Here is a 23,583-nt window from a genome sequence, read left to right as displayed (position 1 = left end):
CGTATGGTAACTACATACTCTTTGCTGCTGTCATACAGCCCCACTGACTGCTTGGGAAGTCCAGGCAGCCGCCCGGCCTGCAGATGTTTCCTTCCTCTGCTCAACGTCCTGCTGCATGGAGAGATCCTCCCTCACCCAAACATGCAGCTGGCAGCACGGGGCCTCACAGCCACAGTGGTCTGAGCCGGATCAGAGACTCCCTGGCACAGAGGCCAGCGCAGGCCATTTCAAGCACCCTCCTTTGGCTGCAGATCGGAGGGCCGGGGAGCTTCAGCAGCTCCAGTCTCAAAGCACGGGGCCGACTGCCAGGCCCTGCAAACACACGCGATGAGCTGCGGGCACCGAGCCCGGCGGTGAACAGAGGTCAGCCCAGCTGCCTCCCGGCCCACCTATTCTTGCTGACTCTTGTCTGCGAACACTGACTTCTCTTCCTCTGCTGGTTTCCTGGCCCCTTGGAGAGGGGGAAGACGGAGTTTCCTGTTCTGTGGAGCCACAGTTTGACAGAAGCATCCGGACCCCGTCAGGGCTCTGCAGTGGCCGTCATGAGAACGTCCTTCGCTCTGCCACTGGCACAGCTGCAGTCACATAACAAATGCCGTGACAAGGTGCTGTCCCAGGATCAGGCTCAGAAAGATGATGGATAATAAGTAGCAATCCCCGATTCTCCTTTCTCTAGCCACTCTCCCACCATTGCTATGGGCTGAGGCCGCAAAAACACAATGGAGGGAACAAGCCTTTCCTGGGAAGGCCCCAGCTGAACTCGATCAGCTCCTGGTTCTGAAGGATGTTCAGACCAATGGTCACTGAGGGACCTTCAGAAATACTTTTGCCTCCCTTATGTTGTTGGATATATCCACACATATAACAGCTTTACGTATCTGTGGTATGAACTACATTTTAGGGCAGTAATGAGACGATCAAACAAATAGTCCATTCATAATACGGCATTTGGTGTAAGCTTTCCCATCACTAACCAAGGCCCAGCCCATCTACTGAAGCAGGCTCAGCATTATTCTTTAATGATTCTTTTCTCTACTAATGAAGGCAACAACAAAGTGAGGGGACCAAGAATCCAACACACGTAAAGAAAGACAATTCCCTGAAGGAACTGCAAATCACACCCCATAAAAATCTGGCAGGATAAACTGCGCGATCATTCAGGGGGCTATGTGCTTCCACCAGCTGCACCACGTGGGCAGCCCGAGCAGCCTCACCATAGGCAGCTTTCAAAGATCTCTCCAGTCTTTGCCCAAGGCTCATGTCGCAGACTGACTGGGAAAGGAAAGGTGAGGACAAGCGTGGAGAGGCGAGGCACCAGCTCCCACTCGCATCTTCACCTGTTTGGGGGAGCTGGCTCTTTCCTTTTGGTTTTCACCAAAGGGCAAAGTTAAACTCAGTTCAAAATAAGTCAGTACAGGCAGAGCTTTATTTCAGACATGCCTTGGCTGCTCAGCACAGTACAGCTGCAAGAACTGGGAGGAAAGAAGGGAAAAAAAAGGCTTTGTGGTTAATTACAAGTGTGCTAACACGGTAAGGAATAGGGGCAGAGATGATTACTGTATGAACTGCATTTCTCTCGTGGACAGAAGACAATGAGGTATCCTTTGCTACAAAGAACATTTTCCTAGCAGAACAAAGGCRCGCTCTGGTTCCCAAGCAGTGGAGCTACAGAAACCCACTCCCCGCTTACCAGTGTTGGCCAAAGGGCCTTTATCTCTTAGCAATGGGAAGACAGAAAATGAACTGCCTCCTTGAGAAGAAAGTGGTTTTCTCTTCGMCCTCGGCATTAAACCAACCACTCCCCAGTATCCCTCACTTGCGCRGCTGCCCCAGCTTTGCACAGGTGTCACAGCAGTCCTTGCTCCCGGCAGCAACGTGGAGGGGACAAGGGCACCCTGCCGCACTTCTCAGAGCCCGGGCAGGCAGAAACAAGCTGCCCTTGCTGGAAATCCCCCCTGGATCCTAGGGAAACACACGCAACTGCACGAAGCTTTGTTTGAAAGAGCTGCAGCAGAGCAGCCTGCAGCTCAGCGCAGATTATCCCAAATCCCTCGGCTTCAGTGAGCCAGGGACTGCTCCATATCTGCCCCTCTAAGAGAGGGCTGCTTTTCATCACTGACAACACCCAAGAGCACTTACAAGCGCTGCAGCCTTTTAAGGTCAGCATAGCCCCTTGCCTGAAACTGCCAAAGTGTTCAGCTGCTGAGGGGAAAGGCCCAGTGTAACACCACAAACAAAAACCCAACTACGAAAGCAAAATTGCCATCAGGTACATGGTGGCCATAGCAGTGAGGTTGGAGAAGCCACCTTCCTCTGAAAACTGCAGACAGAAAGCACTGCTGGTGAGTCACCTTGCAGGCTGGAGCTAAGACTGGGATGGAATTTCCTCCTGTCTATTTACATCTTCAGCCTATCCCAGTACCTCTTCCCCAAGAGCTCCTTTGCTGATCAAGTAAAGCTCCAGCTAACAAGCCTTTATTTTTAGCACCGATCACTAGGAGAATCTGAATCTTTTAACAAACCCTCCTTGACATGGTAACAAGCACATTATTGCTGAGGGGGGAAAAAAGAAAAAAAAAAAAGCTAGGGCTACACCTGTATCTGGGTCAGCATAAACGTCTCTATGTCACCTATAGCCTTGTTTTATGGGAAACGTGGATAATAAATGGCGATTATGGAAAGTGAAGGGGAAGAGGCAATCCTGAGAAATTTATAGACAAGAGAGAAATCACACTAATGGGAAATGACACAGAGCTGCAAAACTGTTATAAAAAAGGCATTAGAAGAGCTCTGTAATTGGGGTTATTAGACACAACCACACCGGGCATTTTTTTCCTTTTTGGGTTCATGTCACTGTGATGGATGTCACTTTCGACAGTGATAATAACAGTAAAATACCTGTGTTAAAGCTGAGTACATTAACTTTTATATTGGTGTAATCTACAGCACCGTGAGTTCCCATCATTGAGGAGCAAAAGACAAAATGCTCTTCCTTAGGATGTCGATAACCGTGCATACACTTTACAGGAAGAAGCTTTTCTTTAAATATCTATTTTACGTTAAATAATTCTTTTAACTTTCCATTACTCTTGTCAGGAGAGACAGGGAGCAGGAGAAAGGGGTAGGCAATTCACATTGATAACATACATCATGAGCTGGATTTGCCATTGCTCTGTATCTGGAGAAGCCACTCGCAGCTGCTTTTCCGGCCATGCATGCAAGAGATTAGATTGCTACATGGGAAAGGGCAGAACTGACTGGACAGTAGCTGTTATTTTTTTTAAGACTACATAAGCATCAATATGATACCGAAAGCTACATAAAGCATCACCCACTTGCCAAAAGAAGAGATGGACTCTCCAACAGAGAATCTGCTAGCAACACTGCATTGATTTACACGGTTTGATTTGATAACGGAGAGGTGGAGTCCCTATCTCCCTACGTTTAAATGGTGCTGTACTTGCTACAGCCATTACAGGCACGCGAACTTTAGGTGCAYTGAATTATAAATAGAACAAGTCAAGTCCCAACTTGTTTCTAGCTGTTCTCCATTTTCAAAGCTACAAGACTGCTAAAGGAACAACAAACTTGGTCGTTCCTGGGCTGCGAGTAAGTAGAAACCACAGCAACGTCAACAACACACATGCTAGGTCAGCTTTGAGATCCGCGAGTAAGCAGGGAGGGGGTGTTGTCCAGCGGCTATGCTGTCCAGATACGCTCTGCTCTCCTGTTGCCTCCAACCATCTCTGTGCTGTTGGGCAAGTTGCTTCGTTGACTACTCTTTGCAGAAGGGAATGCCTCCAGCTAAGCACGGTGATTGTGCAGGGACAAGCACAATGAGGCCTTGAGGGACTACAGCAAGAATAATACCTGCTTCAAGATAAACTAGTTTTGAGATGGTGTAGAGCTGTAAAGTAGACCAAGCTACCACTATCACCAGCAAAAGCACTCTCAGAGAATCTACTTCAAAACTGTCTGCAAGAGGTTTTGAAACCACTGCGATTTCAAAAATGGGGTGGGCAGCCAGGGGCTAAGCTACAGCAAGTTTTAATACCATGTAAAAATCACAGAAGAAGGAAGTTTTCCTTCTTCCTGCAAGTCAGTCCACACATGCAACGCAAGGCAAGCATGACCATTTAGGTGGGCTCCTGCCTTTACACTGTCACTCCCAGCATCTCTTAGCCAAGAGCCAATCTCTGTAACAGCAGTGAGAACTTACAGCTCCCTCCAATTGCTCTGTTCCTCAGGGACAAGGGGTTTGCAGGGCACTAAACAAGAAGGTATTTAGTTTTTTTAACCTCACATTTAGTTTTGTTTCTGAAATCAAGCAGTTCATTTGCCTGCAAAAGGTAGACCTTCCCACCAGTCCTTACATTGTGAACACAAAAACCTTGACAGGGTTGTGTGTAGCACAAGGAACAGGCACTGAGAAATGCAATCAGCTCCCCCAAGCTGCACTTTCAATTTGCAAATTACAGAATAGCTTCAATGTTAAGAAAGGATGAAATGACTCTGATTTCTTTCCAAAACAAAATATTGCAGTGTGGCATTACTGAATGTCAGCCCACCCAGTTGGAACTCAATACTTCATTCAAGGCAAGTATTTTTTTTTCCACATGTTCAGCTGATTAACCAAGGATTCAACCATTTATGCGCTACTATGTGTTGCTTTTTTGTTGTTTCTTTTTTTTCCTCTTAAAGCTGCATTGGACCGAAGTGACTCTTGTCTACATACATAAAAGGATTTAGCTGATGCCTCAGAGGTGAGGCAGGACAAACAGGAGAATTCTCTCTTTCCGTCACCTCTGAGCTAGACTAGCCCAAACCCATTGAAGACCTTGACTTTTTCTTCCTTGTTCTTCACTCTGTAAGCCAGACTCTGCTCTCCCCCTCTCAGAGCAAGTGTAGCTTGCTCTGCAGCCTGGATTCGCTGTCAGATGTGCCAACCACCCTGTGGTGTTGGAAAACATCTTTCTGCGTGTGCCTCTCTCCAAAAGATAAAGAGTCTGTTCCTGCCAGTTTCACTGGTGTTATCCAGCCTAACTCTGCTATTCTGCACCCAAGGTATCTAAAGATACCTGCCATCTTCCCTGCCTCCTACTGTTTCTTTCACAACAGTTACGCTGCTGAGAAAATATTTACTTTGCATTTGAGAAAAGGTCATTGACCAGTGGTGTAAACCACTCTTCCCCCAAGACAGCAGAAATGGGAGTCAGATCCTAAAAGAGAAGAGCAGCCTGCAGTCATTTTCCTCCTCCCCTGCTTCTTCCCACATCCCATTCAGATGGCATGAAAAGATTCTCAGTGGATCAAAGTCCAAGAAAAGAAGAACATATTTCACGTTCCTCACGAAATCCACCTCTGTTGGTCCCCAGGTCGGTCTCGAGTCACTGCTAGCTCTCAGCAGGAAGCAAGGCTTGCCCTAAATAAAACCGAGGTGGGTAACAAAACAGGAAGATTCATTTCCTGGAGCACCACAGGGCTTGTAACAGCAGTTCCCCAGCCTCGGTGCACTCTCCGAGGACAGATCTTCAAGATGGCATGAGCAAACACATGAACTGGAACAGGGGCTAGTTGTACTTTGCTGGCCTTGCCTTGAAAGTACACTTTATTAAGTGTGCTCATTATACCCATCTGTAGAAGCAGTACCWCAACAGGACACCAGCTACATTGCAGTGCTGCAGCACGGCACAGGATGTGGGATATGAACCAAGTTTGGCAGCATACCCCTTGGTCTAAGGAAGCAATGCATTTTCCTGCACACACCACAGAGCATTTTGTGTAGATTTCAAACTCACTTTTGACCAGTAATCTAGTGGGTCCTGTGTGGTTTCACGTACACATGGAACAAAACAGCACAAACACCACAGTTTCAATGAAAAAAATCTCCCAATGTTGTGCAAGGAGCAATACACTGAATTAATAAACCATGTAATTACAATCCTGGAGTACACATCTGTCTGTACACAATGTCCCCCAGTACTGTGATCAGCCACATATAAAAGTTATATCCTGCAAATGCCCATTTGTCTAAGCAACATCAAGCCTAATCCAAAGCCCATCAAACAAAATGGGAGCCTAGCTGTTGGTTTCAGTAGCTTTGGACCATGTCACTTCAGCACATACATAGTTTCACCATTCTTTGCATGCATAGGGATCCATTTAGAGTCATGACAGATGTTTCAAACAAACTGTTGGAGAGAGTGAATGTATCAGGGAGAAGGGTGACTGAAAGAATATATCCTTGTGGAAAGGACCAGAAACAGAAAAAGGGAATTTTAACAAGGTTAAAAACCACTGGTGTATAGATCCCTACCTAGCTTTAAACAACTTAGCACCAGTGCTGTAACAGCACAGCAGCAGCAGCAGGGCTTCACCACGTATAGTTCTTCCTGCCTCAAATCCTAAGGGCAAGGTCGCACAAGACGGTCGACTCAAGCAAAGAACTCATTTTTGCTTGTATCCCCCATCTTGCCCCTCTGCTTCTTTCAACACGGTCTCACTCCTCTCCTGGGCTGGCTGCAAAGCTTATCCCATCCCTTGATGCACTGATTCATCTCAAAAAGCCAGCAGTAGATAACCCATAAGAGGAAAAAACCAGTTATAGTTTTTGGCTGGCTTAGTGTGCAAAGCCAACTCATAGATGGGCAGGCGAGAACCCAAGCGTTTTGCGTTTTGCAAGTTAAGGCCAAGTTCTGCAGAAAGGACCAAACTTCATTCATTCACCTCCAGAGTCATCCAGCTGGCTTGCTTTTTGCAGAGGGTTTTGCACACACTCAAGGAAGAGATACTACAAATAACAACAATCCACTGAGGAAAATATCACACACTGGCTCCAAATATGAAAAAAAGCAAGCTGTAGCAGGGTCAGGACATCTAATTTCTTTGAAGTCTTCATGTTCACCAAATGTGATATTTCAAGCAGGTCATATTCCTCGCTCAGCAATCAAGCCAGCCCCTCTCCACTTCCAAGAGGCTTACAATCACTAATGATTATTCTTTCTATAGTGCATTTAACAGCAACTCGGACTGCACCACTGCCTTGCTAAGGTCCCACCAAGTTTTCCTTGCAGCCAGCTCCCTGWTACCCGACAGGCATGGAAAGGTGGTCTGGCTGTCATTATTTTCAGCCTCCTAGTGCCAGCCCTGTGGACTCAGTTTACCTGGGCGCCTGCAAGACAAAAGGTCAGGTAGCCTGGAGAAAGGACAGCTAGGGACATTGCCAGAATTAAAAGATTAAGGAAACAGAATTGCCACTACAACCATTTATTGCAAGATAGAGCCCCTGTAGAAAGCTGTCCATGGAGCACATGAAGGCAAGTACTAGACCCTTGGTTTGCTCCAGTTCCCTAATCCAGCACAAATGCATTTGGGGATTTATGGAGTTTTTTTGGAAGCTTCCAGCAAAGCTCAGGGCCTGTTCCTTGGGTTATTGTTTCCCATCTGTTTTTCTTCATTTTATTCCATCACAGAGGCCCCATCGTGGGAAAAAAAGAACGCGACCAGAACAATAGGCAGAACTTGGTGCCTCCAGGACTGCAATGAGGGGCAGAGCTGTCACTGTCATCATGAGAGCCAGCTTCTATATTTAGCCCCTACTTGCTTATTCCAGATCATATTCACACCCCACACACGAGAAGTCTGGAGGCTTTCACCACACCACTATCCCCAAGCACTGCACATCCAGCAGGGCCCCTGAAAATAAAACATTAATTTCCCTTCTAATAAATGCTAACAGGAAGACTTCCTGCTTCCCTCCCCCCACCCCCGGTTTCCAAATCCCTACTTTGATGGACTTTTTTCTTCATATAAGCAAACTAAACAAAACCATCCTCTCCTCTTGCAAGGAGAGCAGCCTTGGAGAGCACCAGGACTCCAAAGCTTGGACAGCACTGCACTGCCAGCTGGAGCAGGGCCCCACAAGGAGGCATAAATGGGTGAGCTCAACCCCCCCGCACGTTTGAACCTGAACTAAACTCACTGACTAGACTTACCCACACATGGAGATTTGCCCCAAGCCCATGCCACAACACCTGAGTGCAGGACAGCTGAAGGAGAACCAGGTCTGAGTGCTCGCCTGGCCTTGACCCACTGTAGCACATGCATACACCTCTCAGACACACTGGGTATGGAGAACTGCTGAGCAAAAGCTCGCATCTTAACACAAAGCCCTCCCCACCATGTCCCAGGGCACCTCTCTACCACTTTGGAGGCTGAGGAGGCTCTGTCCTGCAGGAAGCGAAGCTATATGCAGCAGGCTTTCACTGCAGTGCCACTTAGCACTTAATTCATTTCCATCATCAAGGCCAGGGGATCCTGCAGAACTAGAAAAAACATTATTTTTCCAGAAATGCCTCCATAAGAGCTGTGCCCCTTGAAAATGGTTCAATGACAAGTCCTCTTTCTGCCCTTTCCACAAGGCTCATAGATTAGGGCCATTCTGCACTTTGGCTCTCCAGGCCTAAGTCCCCTTCTGAGGAGAGGGATCTCATTCTAAGCACGGCTAGAAATGATGATGCTCCTTGGTCAGCAGCCAAACAGGGAAAGCTTTCCCTCGCCACCACCTGCATGAAGTCAGAACATCTGGGTGTATGGCCAGGACCACTGCCTGGGCCCCAGGCTTTAAGCAGTCACCCCACCTTCTTCTTCAAGCCACCTTTTTCTTCAACAAAGGATAAAAATATCTGAGACTCAGTCTTAGAAAAAGAAACAAGAGGAAATCTTGGGTTTCAGTCCCTACTTCTAGGACAATTTCTGTATTCTCAGCAGTCACCAGATAACATCCAGAGTAGATACTGAAGGAGCCATGCAGGAGGCTCAGACTTYAGATATCCACCTGAAGTTTGCAGACTCAGTCATCCATAGGGTCAGGTGACCCTCCACACCTCATTCACCACTGGGGTTGCCATATTGTGGTATACAATTTCCCATAAAGACTGAGGGTGCATCCCACATATGCTGCGAGTGTGCTGAACAGTTGACCAAATACGCCTACTAGGTATGACTAATATTTTCTATGCCACGGCCCAGTCAGAGCTGCTGCAGAACAGCCAGTCACCTTAGACATTTGCAGTGCTCAGAATCCAACCAGAAGACATTGCCAAGGTAGAAGAACGCATGCATGCAGGGAAATGTGAATATGCTGCTGTCCTGCCTAGGGCAGCAGCACCTCTCCCTACTGACTCCTTCTTTAGACACCTTGTTGCAAGGTTTAACATGACGTTATGCGACTATCCCCACCTTTCCCTCACATTTCAGATTTCAGTGAGGTTTTGGCATGACCTAAGGGCCAAACTGTTTATTTCAGGGAAAAACAGAGGCACTTCAGCATCTCAGAAGCTAGACTATAATATTTTAATGCTGGACATGAACATCTGCAATAGGTTCTGAGGAGTCCCATTCTTCACTGAATTTACTATGGGTTCCCATGCTGGGACAGGCCAGCGCCTGCCACAAAACCCTTGCAGACAACAAGTCTCTGGTAGTAAGAAGATGCCTAGTCTCACAGATGGAAGGGTATTAATTCTCTTCCAAAGCATTTCTCAAAGCAGTTCTACCAAAGGTTGCTGGAGTTCCAGTGAGAGTTTTGAGCATGCAGGTGCCTTCTTGTTTTCTTTGCTGCCATCCACATCACTCCTCTAGTGCAACGACACATCTCCAGGGGACACCCCACCCTGCTTTTCCTCCTGTAGGCATCCATTAGTCCTTTCCATGACAGCCAGCTCACTATCCTTTCCAAAAGCCCTCCCATTGCAAGTAGTGATACTAAGGTGATGCTGGATGGGATGTAAGAATTTTATTTTCCTTTTACAGTATCTGTCTTTTCCTGCTAAATCAGTGGTACCTAGCAGTGCCCAGGAAACGGAGAAATGACACCTGGCTATATCGCAAACCATGCTGCTAATTTGCTTTGTGGCCTCAAACGTGTTGCAAGTTAAATTTTCCTCACTGAAGTATTTGCTTCCAAGGGCTGTTATGAGGCAGAGGTGCCTGCTGAGTGTTTGGAGAAGCCTGGACAACAGCAGCACAATTATTTGTCTTAGCAGATTGTCTTCCTGGAACTTGGGATCAGCCGCATTCCCACTGTGCTCACCGAACACCTTTACGCAGCCAGCACAGGCATGTCAGCTGCTTTCATCAGCCATGCAAAACTCTTCTCCTTTAGCTTTTTCCTCTTCTGGAGCTCAGTCTCCCTCCGCTCATGCTGAGGAGGAGGTGCTGGGGACAGCTCTCTGAACAACCGGAACCAGCACATGCCAGCAAGCTGGAAATGAGTCCTGTACACATAGTGAGTCCGAAAGGAAGGGAGCGCTTTCCATCTGGCATTCCCACAGGTCTTGAGACAGTAGTTACTTATTCAAAGTAGAGGAGAGGAAGGGGCTGGAGTTTCCAGTGAAAGAAGCTGGCAGAGAAGAATGCTTCAGGCCTTGTTTGGCCAGCAAAGCTCTGAATAATAATAATAAAAAAAATCATTCTGCTCCATTTTTTAGCCAAAATCATCCCTCATATCTTCCCTTTCCCTTCCAGATGTGCCTCCCAGGAGCAAATTAGATGAAGCTCATAGTATTCAGAAGCTTTGCTTTCCACAAAGGCTTGGAGTTATTATCACCTCAAGAACAGGGCTGAGTTCAGACTCAGGCTGAAGGCCACAGCACCAACACCAAGCAAGGGAGAATCCTTCCACAGAGAGAATTGATCCAGCCAAGAAGATATGGGGGAAGACCTGAGGCACACACAGGTAACAGCAAGTTTCCTGAAGGTCACACAGCAGGTAGGGAGAAAATTGACTCCAGCTCTGTCAATCCTAGACTACAGGGATCCTGCTCCAAAATACCAAACATCCTATTTACGCTACCTTCCTCAGGGTAGGGGATACCTGTAACCCATCAGCCAGATCCAGCCTGTTCCTGCATCCTTCCTCCTCCACRCAACTGAAAGCACAGCTATCACATGGCCAAAGAGTAAGCAATCTGCCTCATGAGAAGGAGGAGCGTCCTTGCACTCCGGGGGCTTTTGAGGGGTGTTTTGCATGGCCCCTGCCATGAGGTGATGGATTACCACCAACGCCTGCATCCTGCTGACACAAGGAATTGTTTCCCATCACACGATGAAAGAGATCTGAGTGAGAAGCCCCTATATGTTCCCCAGACATGCTCTTGATTCTAGCATGAGTGCCTGGACCGGTGAATGTACCCCCTTCACTCTGCATGGGATCCGTAACCAACCTTCCTTTCAAACTGCCAACCCCCAATACCCACAAGTACCCATGAAAAAACCCACTGGGCATAAGGGAAGCATTTCTAAGCCTAGGCTACACGTGGAAAAGGCACACACACAATCTTCTTCCTAGGAAGCTATGCAAACCCTGTGCTTCTGTCTTCTTTCAGCTAGTTAGCTATGAAGATATCAGAGATATTAACCTCTGGCAAGTCATGCTTCAGCATTAGTCAAATTCATCCCCAGAACACAAGCATTAATACTAATTATAATGTTATACCCCAACATCATTATTCTGCAGCTGATTAGCAAATGGCTGCATCAGCTATCTGCAACATATCCTATTAAAAGAAATAGATGCCCCAAAAGAGACTTCCTGCAGACAAGAGGGCACCTTTCCACCCATCAGTCCCATGGCATGCAAAGCAATACCTTCGTATTGACACAGCACTTCCTCTACCACTTTGAGACACCCAACAGACCTTGAGAAACATAGTTTACAGTCAGAGACACACACCAGAGAGGACTTCTCAGGACCTCAGGTCCAAGGCATGCAGTCACAGACAGCATCTTTACATAATCAACCCTCTTCTAGAAATGATAAAACTCTTTCTTCAATGCAATTCAGCTTCTCAACGCCACCTCATGCTGCTCCTCCTGGAGGCTGTTCCACACCTTAGCACCACAGTAAATGGGAAACACCTTCTAATGTCAAACCAAGATTTATTCCGGGTCCTCACTGTTCTTATGTCACCTTTATCTTTTAGTTTACAGAGCCTTCCCTCATCCGATCTCCTCCCCTCCATTTAGAAAAAAAGGAGGTAAAAAGTTGCTCTCCTGGAAGCCATATTCCCTACAGATATAGGGAATACACATCCTTCCAGGGAGCCATGGAAAAAGCATGATCCTTTCTGGATCCCCAAAACCTGTGAGGGAGGGAAGGAAGGTATTGTTGGACGCAGGCAAGATATTGCCCTGGCTGACTTGGGCCTTGGAGGGAATAGGGATAGTCACCAACCACTGTAAAAATGTACCCCTACAGCCAGAGGAGAGGCAGAAGCCACATCTCCCACCCCTTATTTGGGCTCCATAACAAGTCTACAACAATTTGGGGGTTTATCTCAGAGCAGCTCTCTACTAGGGGGTGGGGAGGGTCTGTGTTCCCACCTGGCTGTTCCACCATCAGCCACCAGACCCTGAGGAAGTCATTTATTTCCCACACGCACAGCTGGGCAGCAAGGCCCAGTGACCTAGCAGTTTTTCAACTGGGCGCAAGGCATAACATGATAAAGACAAATATGCAGCAGTGAAAGAGGCAGTAATGGGCTTAACAGAGCCTTGCAGAGCATGGGCGAAGAATTATAAGCACACTTCTAATACCAGAAGCTTTGACTGAGTAAGGATTATAACTTTACAGATAAGTGCAATCAATGCATACGCACAAACATTTGCGGTCAAGAGTGCAATTTCAATCCTAGCTGAATGTTCCACTGGGCACACATGTTCAAATGTGCACACCACCATTACTGCACAACAAAAACCTCTTTCCCATAAAGCCACACAGACTCCCTTGGGCAGAGGCCAAGCAGTTAAACAAAAAAGTCTATCCAGAGTGAGAATTCTTCAGAGACATTTCGCCATCTGGAAAGAGGAGGGGGTCTTACGCTGAGAACGCTCGGAGAGCCCGACCTACCGCGGTTAAACACATGCCTTGTCCAATGTTAATTCCTGGGGAAGAGCATCACATCGTTCCCACCGCCTTGCTGCAGCAGTGAGCAAGAAGGTCGGATTCTGCTCAACTCTCCAGACAAGAGCACAGGGCTGGAGCCCAGGACAGGATGGCAGCTGGCCATTCAGCATTTGCTTTTTAGTGGGGCCAGACTCGCAGTATTGTTGGTGACAAACAAAAGCCACTGCTGTTAGCATGGGCTTCTTCATTTCCTTTTGTTACATCCCCACCCATGCAAGTAAATAAAGCTGCAGGCAGCTTCCTTTGAAACACGGGAGTAGTGAAGATTTTACTGAGCTCCAGGAGAGAGCATAGCAGCAGTCAAAGCAAAGGTACTACCTCCTTCCATCATTCCCCAAAGAGATCAGGCACTCCCAAGAACCTAGAGAAAAAAGATCACCGAACCCTGCTTGCAAAAATCCTTCAATATGTGAGCTGGCCCAGGAGAGCAGTGGTCAGGAAAAAGGAAGTGGGACTTGGCTCCATTCACAGATCTGCCCCAGGAGGCTGTGTCCTGGTAAAGAGCAGAGTTTTAAATGGCCATATAAAATCTTTCTATTTYGTGGTCACGTGAGGTCTATCTCCTGGTGGGCTTCCCAGAGCTCAGCTAGGCAAAGGCACCACCATATGGATACAATATCAAATGAATGGCTATGGAGAGATATGGCTCAGGAGAAATGAACACATCCAGATGGAAGCTCTCATCCCGTTCTCTTTCTGCTAAGGGACACAGGCAATGCGGAGGAGCGCAAGAAGTCTTTTGTTTGGCAGAATTCAACCTGCAGCAGGGCTCTGATCCCTACTTTTTCACTCAAGACTGGCCTAAACCAAGTCTTGAGATCCACCTCTTCCTTGAGGTGGCCAGACCAGAGAGATAAACACCTCTCTGGAGGTGAGAGAGGAAGCCAAACCCCACTGCCTTAAAGCTCAGAGTACATCTATTAATCAATGTCCTCAGTCCTTCAGGAAGATGGGGTCCCCAGAGGCAGCTCAGCCTCAAGGGGAATCAACTCAGTGGAAGGTCCCAGGGTAGAGGAAGGGGAAGGAACACAGGGCACAGTTCTCACTCCCAGAAGAGGGTCTACAGCTAGACACTGGCAGCCAATGAACCAAGTGTTATTCAGCATGAGCAGAAGCAGCTCATTGCTGCCTCTATCTCACAGCTGTTCATGCYCATTCCAAACCTTTGATCCTGACAATCCTTCCGTTTGAGAGAGATGGGGCCCATCAACTCATCTTCCCCATCCCATCACTGTCCTGTTCCAAGATCCTTAGCCCACCTGCTAAAAAGCTGATTGCTTCCTTCACAGGGTCACCTCCCTGCAAAAGAAAGAACCTCTAGTTTGAGCATCGAGTTTCCTGGACCTCATCTGGCCAGAATGGGAAAGAAGGAGAATAAGGTTTTCCTCCAGAACAGGGAGATGGAATTGGTTGAAGTGGCTCCAATCAATTGTGCTGCAGCATCTGAGATGGTATTTTCATTCCAGTCCTACAGCAAGAGACAGAACAAGGACAAGCCGGAGCAGATGACAAGATCTCTCAAAGCTGCCTTTCACTAGAGCACAACATGTCCTCTGTGTTATTAGAGGGCTTTTTCGGACTGAATGAAAAAACACTCTCCAGCTCTTCATTGCACCTTAGGGAAGCAACAGCATCTCTCCAGCCCATCTTTCTGCAGGGCGGAGATTAAATATCTGAGATGTATCAAAATGAAATTAATCAATCAGGTGAAGCTAAACATAGCAAAAAGGGGAAGGGGAAAAGAGCATCTCAGTATTTAAGTGAGCTGTTTAAAAGCTGCTGATGAATGCTGAGCTGTCGGATCTCTCCAAGGCCCTGTGAGACAGAGGAAGGGAATATGGAGGAGGGAACTTTCCTCCTACCCTGGAGGATGGGGAGAAACACACATGTCACTTCCCAAGCATCAGCTGTGCTTGAGGAAAGGGTCAGACTCAGTTGGAAGAGCTGAAGAGGCAGTACAAGGCCAGCCCAGCCTGGTCTGGAAACTTAGGTCTGGCAATGATCTAGACAGGAGGATGAGATTCAAACATGAGCACTATTTCATAAAGTGAGAGAGCGCGCCCCTCTCTCTCAGACCAAGAGATTACACAGCTCCAAGGGGCTTTTGGATGACGTCCAACTCCTCTCTCGGAGCAGAGGTACAAAGACCAAGCCTCCAGACCTTCTGGGCCTTGGCAGGTGTCTCCACACAGCGTGTTTCCACTTTCAAACAGCAGTAACATAGCTAGAGCCAGGTCTTTTGGCCACAAAAGCACAAGCTGATGGGGCTGGAAGCAAAAGAGACTCTTTTAGTGCATAGTCACATTAGGTCAGAGACAGCTGGAGTTTGGGAGTGATTCACATTGTGCTAACACATCAGAGTCCTGCTCTGAACCAGAGCTCTGCTGTGTTAGGGTGCTCTAGACAGACACAGAGAGAAGGCTTTTCTCTCCTAACAGCATCTATCTGAACTGGGCAGAGAATATATCTGAACTGGGCACTTGGGTAACCTGCAAGCTGCAGAGTCCACACTCCGGTGAGAAACTGCCACCAAAGAGCAGGCTGATTTTTGGCAGATTTCAACATCTTTTCAGGCATCTGTGAAACCCTAACCATAAACACCTTGGATATCCTGTGCCATCAGGATGTGAGGCCAGAGTAGCACAAGTTGAGGTTCTCAGAAATGGGCGTTCAATATTATCTACATCTTCACATCAATCAGCAGCAAGTAAACCACAGCAGGAGGAGTAGATGAGAAGGCAAAGCAGAGCAGCACCAGAAACTGTGGCGGAAGGATTTAAAAAAAAAAAAAAGCCACCAACAACTGGAGATGCAAGTTGTGGATCTCTGAAAGGCGTACATGCACTCACACTCACACAGTTTCTTGGACTGTTTATCAAGCTCAGGAAGGAAGAGGGATCAGTCTGCCAGAAAGATCAGAGATGCTGAGGCTGTCATATGACACTCCCTTTAAGAAACAAAACCTGCAGAGTGTGCACACAGACAGAGAGGAAGCTACAAGGAAAGCCTTGAAAACAGCAGAGGAAACCCTAACCCCACCCCAGAGGAGCTACTTTTAACTAAGCTCATACCAAGAAGCTAATGAAAAGCACAGCCAAGCTCTCATTACTTCAGGCAGGCAGGGGCCTATTCTCTGCCCTCCCCTGACCCCATCTGCCCTTCCAGCCGAGCGACAAGACAAACCCCTCCTCAGCCTGGCTATGTGAAGGGCAGGGAGAGCCCTGTCCGCTCCCAAGCCTCTCCTAAGTGGTACTCAGCTCCCTTAGCTTCCTTTGGATAAAACACTTCCTATGCAAGTGCAGAGACACGCCAAACATCCCTTCCTCATTCCCAGGGGCTTGGACTCCAGCTGGTATAAAAATCAGTAGAGCCAATAAAGCTGCTGGTTGTGGATCCAGCTAGAAGTGGAGGAAGGTTTGGCCAGTGGAATTACTGTGTCCTGGCCCAGGCAGAAGGGTTTGTCCCTTACCCGATCAGTAAAGTCCTATGCAAACTCATCATACCTGTGCCTGAATAACCCTAGCTTGTTTACAACTACTGCAGAAAAAGGGAAGATATCCTCTGCTTAACAACTGACTGAGGGTTATCAGGGCATGGCTGAGACTCCCATGCCCACAAAAGCAGGGGCACCCTTGGCAGGGCAGAGTGGGAAGTATCATCACAAGAGTCATACAGCATCAGATGCTCTCTTGCTCTTGGGTTTTAGCCGCTCGCACATGAGGCCCAGATGGTTTCCAGAGTGAGGGAGAAGGGCGCGTTGCTTACACAAGCAATGCCATATTTCAGTAAATATCATATGCCATCCAGACATTTTGGTCTAAATCCAATTTCCATTAGGCTTTGCTCAACTGAGGACCTGGCTCCTCCAGGAGACAGCAAGCTTCATTCGTGCTGAATGCATGTCTAAGGAAGATCTGTGTCTCAGGCAGACACACATTTATACCAGATGATCCTTGTTACACCTGGCATGAAAAGAGGATTTCCAGTGCTCAGCCAACCAACCTCTGCTTCCAAGGTCTGTCAGGCAGAAGCAGTTAACTCTTCCTTCCCAGCACTGTGTAGAACCATGTGGGCCACAGCAACCTGGTTCTCCCATCCACTTTTCACCAGGGACTCTGAGAATTTTCTTCAGACTCCCTTCACGTGCTGCATCTCAGAACAGCATGTGTGTATTTGCAGTCTTATGAAACAACTAGTCTGTTTGTTTGATAACTGTCACAAGCAATGGGTACCCGCACAATTGGTAGTCCCTGTGCTGAGGTGTTAAAGACTCTTTATAAGGGCAGAGAATATCTGGAGTTCTTCCCTTAGGTCCTTTTCAAATAAGGAGTGTTAAACTTGTCTCTAAACTAACAGGGGAGAGTGGAGACATAAGGCATTTCAGCATCCACCTCTTTAAAATAGCAAATTTAAAGAAATGGGGGAATTCTCCAGTATACACAGACCCAAACAGACTTGCCTTTGATGSGAAGCTCTAAACGCAATTTAAAACAGTGGCCTCTCTAGTCCTGGTTACTGCTTCCTGCATGGGATGGAGCTCACCAGGAAGCAGGAGGTCTCTGGGATTCAATAGCTCTGAACAGGAGAGCACATCTGAGCRATCCACCCTCAGCAGAGGGGCCACCCTCCAAGGCCACAACCGTGGCAGAGCAGGGAGGTTTGGCAGCCACCTTGCACCATCTCCTCCTCATGACTTTCCACAGAGTTCAGCTCATGCTGTCAGGAGTTCAGCTGAAGTCAACAAGAGGCGCAGCAGATACTTAACACTTCCACACACCAGACCATGACAGTCTCCAGAAGAATTATTCAGAACTCGATGCCAACAGCCCTCACACGAAAGACAACCCCAAACCCAGAGAAAAGCAGCTTCTTTGGGAGAACATGGCTGCATGCAAACCAAGCCTCCAAGAATCAATTATTGTCTTTATTACCAAGGCGCAAACTCACTTGAGAAGGGACTTCATATCAGGCAGTGTCCCAAGCAGTCTGAACAAAGACATCAAACAGCTCAAATTTGGAGGCTGTCTGTGACCTCTCAGCAGCCAGTCGGCCTGTCTGCCTGGCCCTAGCTAGGCATGCTGCACCGACTCTTCCTGGCCGTAGCCAGTATCTGGCTGGAAATCCGGGGCAGCTCACATCCAGCAGAAAATGCAGATTTTGAGCAAGTGAACTGGTAGAAACACATGGTAAGCACTCTGGGAAACAGTATGACAGGCAGGGATGGCAAGCTTTTGTTTATCCCAAGTGACATTTTAACTGCATGAGATGGATTCAGCTGGGGATGGGACCCAYGCTAGTCCATAGACTCTAAGAAGTCTGCAGAATCCTGTCCTGGATGAGGTCCCATCCAAGTAACCCATATCAGCTCCCCCAAACCCAAGGAACCAGGGTACATGGCCAGATTGCTCAGGCAGGAAGAAGGACCAGCAAGAACTCATGAATGTAGAGTAACAAAGAAAATTCAAGCAGACACAGAAATTCCAAGGAGATACAGTCCCACAGCACACAGACAGCAACAAATAAAACTAGGGTCTGCTCTGAGAACTTGAGAGAGGAACTAGGATACAACAGGCTTAGAGCTGGCAAATCACAGGACTGTTTGGTGAAGTGCAGAGCTATGAGTCTTTTCAATCATCCAAGTATCTGTTATATCCAGCCATCCTAACAGTGACCAGTAAGTTCTCTCCCTCATAAAAGCAGTAGGAAGGCAGAAAGGCCAAGAGATCTCCTGGCTGTAGCCAGCTAGCTGCAACATCATAGCAGCCAGGGGCACAGATGTAGCAGGAGCTGTGTCTGCTAATACACATTAAATCTGGACTGTGCATGACCCAACGCGCTCAAAGAGCCCATGCCAGGAGAGCAAGGATCCTTTTAAAAAAGGCACATGCTAGAAAGACTGTGTAGTTTGTTTCTGTCATTAAACTTCAATCATTAAGCTGGGCATAGTCATCTCTTCAGTGCCATGATGATATTTTCAGTCCTCTTGGGTCATGAAACTGCATTTGTGTAAAGTGGAGGGGGAGGAGCCAGGCTCAGATGTTTGATCTTGATTGCTCTGTGAATTCTGGAAAGTCACTTCTCTCTGGATCACTGCTTTCTTCCCTCATCAACTACTTGTCCCTATTTTGGGTTCCCACTCTCTACTACAAGGCCATTGCTCAGGTGCACAAYCTCTGTCTAGTAGCCCATCTGGCTTCAGGATCCTACACTGGCCAAGCCAAACAAGACCTCATCTGAGGAATTTCTTGCTGCCATGCTCTTAGCCAACCTCACCTTCTTTTCAGGACACAGTTCTCACTGGCATAAGTCAAATACATGCAGCCCTCAACCTGCCAAGGGGCAAATGTGACCATGAAACAGGAGCAGTAGCAGGAATCAACAAAACAAGGCAGGAATCATACCCCTAAAGAAGGCACGGCCTATCATCCAGGCAGCTTTACTTACACCCTCCTTCTAAACATCAAGCAAAAACCTTGCAGGATTGGCAAAGGGAGGCTAGATGTCAGACTCTCTGGCAAAGAAGGTCAGGAGCAGAAAACAAGGCTTCCCTCCTGCAGCCCATATGCAAAAGACACACACACTGGAGTAGATTCTGAAGCCAAAACAAGGATCTGGTGGCTTTTCTGGCATTTTTTGGCCACTGAAGCCAAAAACCACACCGACTCACAAAATGGGATGGCGTGGGTTTAACACAAAAAACAGTGAGCAAGCTTTCTACCATTTGAGCTGCAGRTTTAGTTGGAGTTTGCTAGCATTAACACAGATTGCAGTGCAAGAGCTGGAGCGGCTGCACAGTCTGCTTCTTCCTTGGCTCCCCGCACAGCGAATAGGCCAAAGCAGGAGGTGGGCACTGATAAAGCCACAGCACGAGGCAGTGTTTTGGTTGCTGAGTCTTTTCTTGCCTTTTCAAGGAGCACTAGCCTCCAGTCTGCCAGAGCCTCTTTAGCTCATTTTTTCCCTTTTCTGTGACTTTCTAGGCCACTACCATGAGCTTTTTCTCTTCTTCATTTTTGCCAAGCCCTCCCAGACCCCCTCAATCCCTGCACGCTACGCAACGTGGCCCTGCCTTCTCCCTGTCTTTTGTTCGAGATCCCAAGTGAAAGAAGACACGTTGTTCAGAGCAAAGCCCCAGAAGAAATTTCTCTTTGGGAGCAAAGGAGATTATTTTAAATACCCAAACTGGACATCTTTTTAATAAAGCAGCTCTCACTGATCAGAAATCCAGGCAGGTGGGCTCGGCCTGTGAACACAGGCATCCATGAGCCCTGTTTTCAGCTGCTACACCACTGAGAAGGCCACCCCTACCAAGAGGAGGGACAAAAAAAAAAGCGCCTCTTAAATCAGACCAGTGTGTCACATATTCCTCAAAGACTCTGACAAATTGTAAACTCGAGTTTTATAGTGCACACATCAGTGTGCTGTAGGGCACCTGCCAGTTACTTCCATGGCTTTCTCAATGCCCTGGAAGCTGAACCAGTGTTGGTACTGTTCAGACACTTTGTTCAATCCTTTTACAAACTGTGTGTCTGTGTACGTTTTTCCCAGGTTTACTTGTTCTGTGGGACTCGTACTATACATCTTGGTATGCTACAGCAATTTCCCAGTCTAATCRCATGCCTTGTTGCATTACCACACCAGTGATAGCTGGTTGAACCACACACCACATCCTTGCAATTGTTTCTGTTACTCACAATTGACTTATTTATTAAACTTCAGCTTGCTGAGCCTCGCCACAAGATGAGCAAGATCACCGTCACCCCTCCTCACTGTTGATCACAGTGGCAGAGGGCAGGAGAGTAGGCTGTGAGCTTGAGCTGTGAAACAGTCCTGGCTATTTCATAAGGACATACTTTCTCCAGCAGTCAAGTTCCCTTGCATCTAAACACCAGGGCTGGAGTCCCAGGAAGCATACTCTTGAATTGCCACAGAAATCATAATGGAAAGTAGATGCAAACAAAGTCTAAATTAATTTGTGATTTTAAGGCAGCCAAATACTTTCACAGACTTGCTTGTAGCACAGTGCCAGCTGCAGTCCCTGAGTGCAGGTCTGTCTCTGCACCCACCCTCGGTTGCAGAACTACCTAAGAGCAATCCATAATAAAAATAAAAATTAAAAAAAAAAAAAAAGTGAACTGCCTCTAGATATAACTAACCCTGCTTGTGGGGGATTTCCTACGTTTGGAACAAATAGCCTGATGGCTCCTGGCTGCTTCAGAGGCCCAACCCACCATCTTGTGCTTCACAAACACTCCTCCAACAAAAGACTTTGACTCCCTGCTTTCAAAGGGGAACAGAAGGCAAGTTCAGACAAAGCTTATGGCTGCTTGCCCAGCCAGGCCTCAGCTAGTCCTTCACAGTAAATATTTGTTCTTAATTACAGTGCCATTTGCCCCAGGAGCTTGCCTGCAATCTGTAGGAGGGAAGGGGATTATGTTGTTGATAGGTAAATAATAGCTCTTTCATCACCAGAAAACCCAATGCGTTTTCCAAAGATGAAAGCCTCTCAAAATACTTTCCCCATGGGTTAGAGTAAGGGTGTTCAACCTTTGTCCCTCTCAAGAGCATGCAGAAAACTCCCACTAAGTACAGTAGGTTCAGAGAGAGGGAGACAGCAGCTTCATTGCTACAGCTCCCCTCCAGCCCCGCTGGGAGCAAGAGTCAGCTCAACCAAGTAGCACTGCTTTTAGCTCTAGCAAACTGGGAAAGCTGGTGTTTGGTGGTATCTGGTCTGCCACCGTACCACAAAGTCAGGATAGAGTCTGCTTCCGATAGGGAATGACAGTGTACAGCACATGCTGCTTTGCCAAGATCTCCTCCCTGCAGCTTCACCTGACTGTTACAGCAAGGCATGGAAGCGAGGTGGCCAAAGTCGGACTCCAAACCTGCGATGGAGCCAAGAATAAACTCCATCTCTCCTTGTCCACAGTTCCAGCAGACAGTCATGCTCCTTCATGACCAGCACTTGCAGGGAGACCTCCCAATGGCCTGGAGCATCTCCTAGGGAAGCACAAGGCACTGCCCAACACAGAGCAGCCATGTGAAGCAATCCCATAGACAAGATGTGGGAAGCAGGCAGTTCCCACTCCTCCAGAAAACTGACAAATGCTGAGTTTTGATCTTCCTATGCTTAGCTTCCACAATATCAAAAATATTTATCAGCAAAATTAAGAAAAACAGAAGTGAGATAGCTGACCTCTGCTCTGTCTGAGCAGGAGGTGAGAAGTGACTTCCTCCCACCTGCCATTAGAAAACCCAGCCAACTTTCTGGGAGGCAGTGAACAAATACAAGCGTTCCCCTTCTCCCCCATGCCACCTAGCTAATGTTACTGTGAAGGCATCTGACATCTCAGAGCCAGAGGTCAGAGTCAAGCTAGCTTTAGCCCCAGAACATATTACTCATTTCTTCCATAAGAAGAAAACAGATTAAAACCAGTATCTATCCATGCTACAGCCCCTACATTCCTAATCCATTCCCGGTAACCAAACTCAGAGAGAGCAGATGATAAATGTCTATAAAAACTATAAATGACAGGAGCCTTCAAAAAGCAGGCCCTGAACTTTTAGGGGAGAGTTAGAAATGCAGAAGACTGATACTGTAACATTTAAAAATCCCAGAGAAACAGAGAGCACTTCCTTCCTCCCACGTTTCAGCCCATGCACTCACTAAAGGTTCTTTGCATTTTCCAGCGAGGCAGGAGCAGCCACAGAAATGATACTGCACTTTGAATGTCCAGGAAGTCAGTATAAACCCTTCAGCACCATCTCTGCTGCTCTCCCCCTCCTTGTCTTATCACTTACAAGCAGGTTTGCTGGGTTTGGTTTTGTTCCTCTTTCCAAATGTCACCAAACCTTTTTTAACTTTTTTTCTTCAGACTACACTAAAAAAAAAAAAAAAAAGAAAAGTGCCATTCCCTCCCCTCAGCTCTAACAGACTGGCCTGAAATCTGTTATTAGCATGACACAAATATTTGTACAGTTCCTTCACAACTTCATTCATCTCTCTCTACTGCAACACTTCAGTCGTTTAGCATTTTTCCCCTCTTATGCAAAGCCTTCAAGTTCCTGGACAGAGATTTACTTAAGCTTCTGAAAACCCCCAGCCCTATGTTCTGTACTAGCACCCTCACAAGTGAGTTTGAGTATTTCAGTCTGAGCCATGTATGAAATGCACTGTGGTGTAAGCAGTGGGGAAAGGGAAAGGTTTGTTCCATGCATTCTCCCATCTTGAGCAGCACCCTCCAGCATTACGGGTTAACCAGTCCCAGGCCTCACATCCGCTCTTTTACACTAGCCCAGATTCATGAGCAGTTAAGACAAATGGTTCACTGCATTATCTCCTGGAAAGGACTGTGCGGGAGCTACGGGAAACRCACAGCTACAGAAATGTAACAGGTCTTTCCTCTAGTGTGTTGCTATGTCCTACCTACCCAAATCTCTTCATTACATCCTCTGGATGTTTACTTTGCTCTAAACTCATCAGGGAGACTTCCTTGCTATTACAGTAGTTATAAGGTGCAGAGTCAGAGGTGCATTTTATAGTGTGCCTAAGCAGAGAGTTAATCCTATAAATCTATGTATTTCCCTAGTCTATGTACGCTTAAAGCTCATAAAGAAAC

The 23,583-nt window shown here is 47.2% G+C and overlaps 1 long non-coding RNA gene across 9 annotated transcripts in view; it reads right to left on the bottom strand.

Moving 5' to 3' along the window:
* Window positions 1-22,717, bottom strand: part of LOC112968830 — a 376,846-nt gene extending 354,129 nt beyond the window's left edge. For 8 of the 9 annotated variants that reach the window (XR_003254455.1, XR_003254459.1, XR_003254458.1 and 5 more), the window contains exon 1: window positions 22,632-22,717. This is a non-coding gene — a long non-coding RNA (uncharacterized LOC112968830). Of the gene's footprint in view, window positions 1-19,685; window positions 19,756-22,631 lie in introns of those variants that run through there. The other variant, XR_003254456.1, reaches the window with a different exon arrangement.
* Window positions 22,718-23,583: the final 866 nt, after the last annotated feature.

Source organism: Apteryx rowi, unplaced genomic scaffold, assembly GCF_003343035.1.
Source record: "Apteryx rowi isolate R43461 unplaced genomic scaffold, aptRow1 scaffold_326, whole genome shotgun sequence".
NCBI lineage: Eukaryota > Metazoa > Chordata > Aves > Apterygiformes > Apterygidae > Apteryx > Apteryx rowi.
Note: the sequence above shows the minus strand (reverse complement) of the source record. Positions and strands in the feature narration are given on the sequence as shown.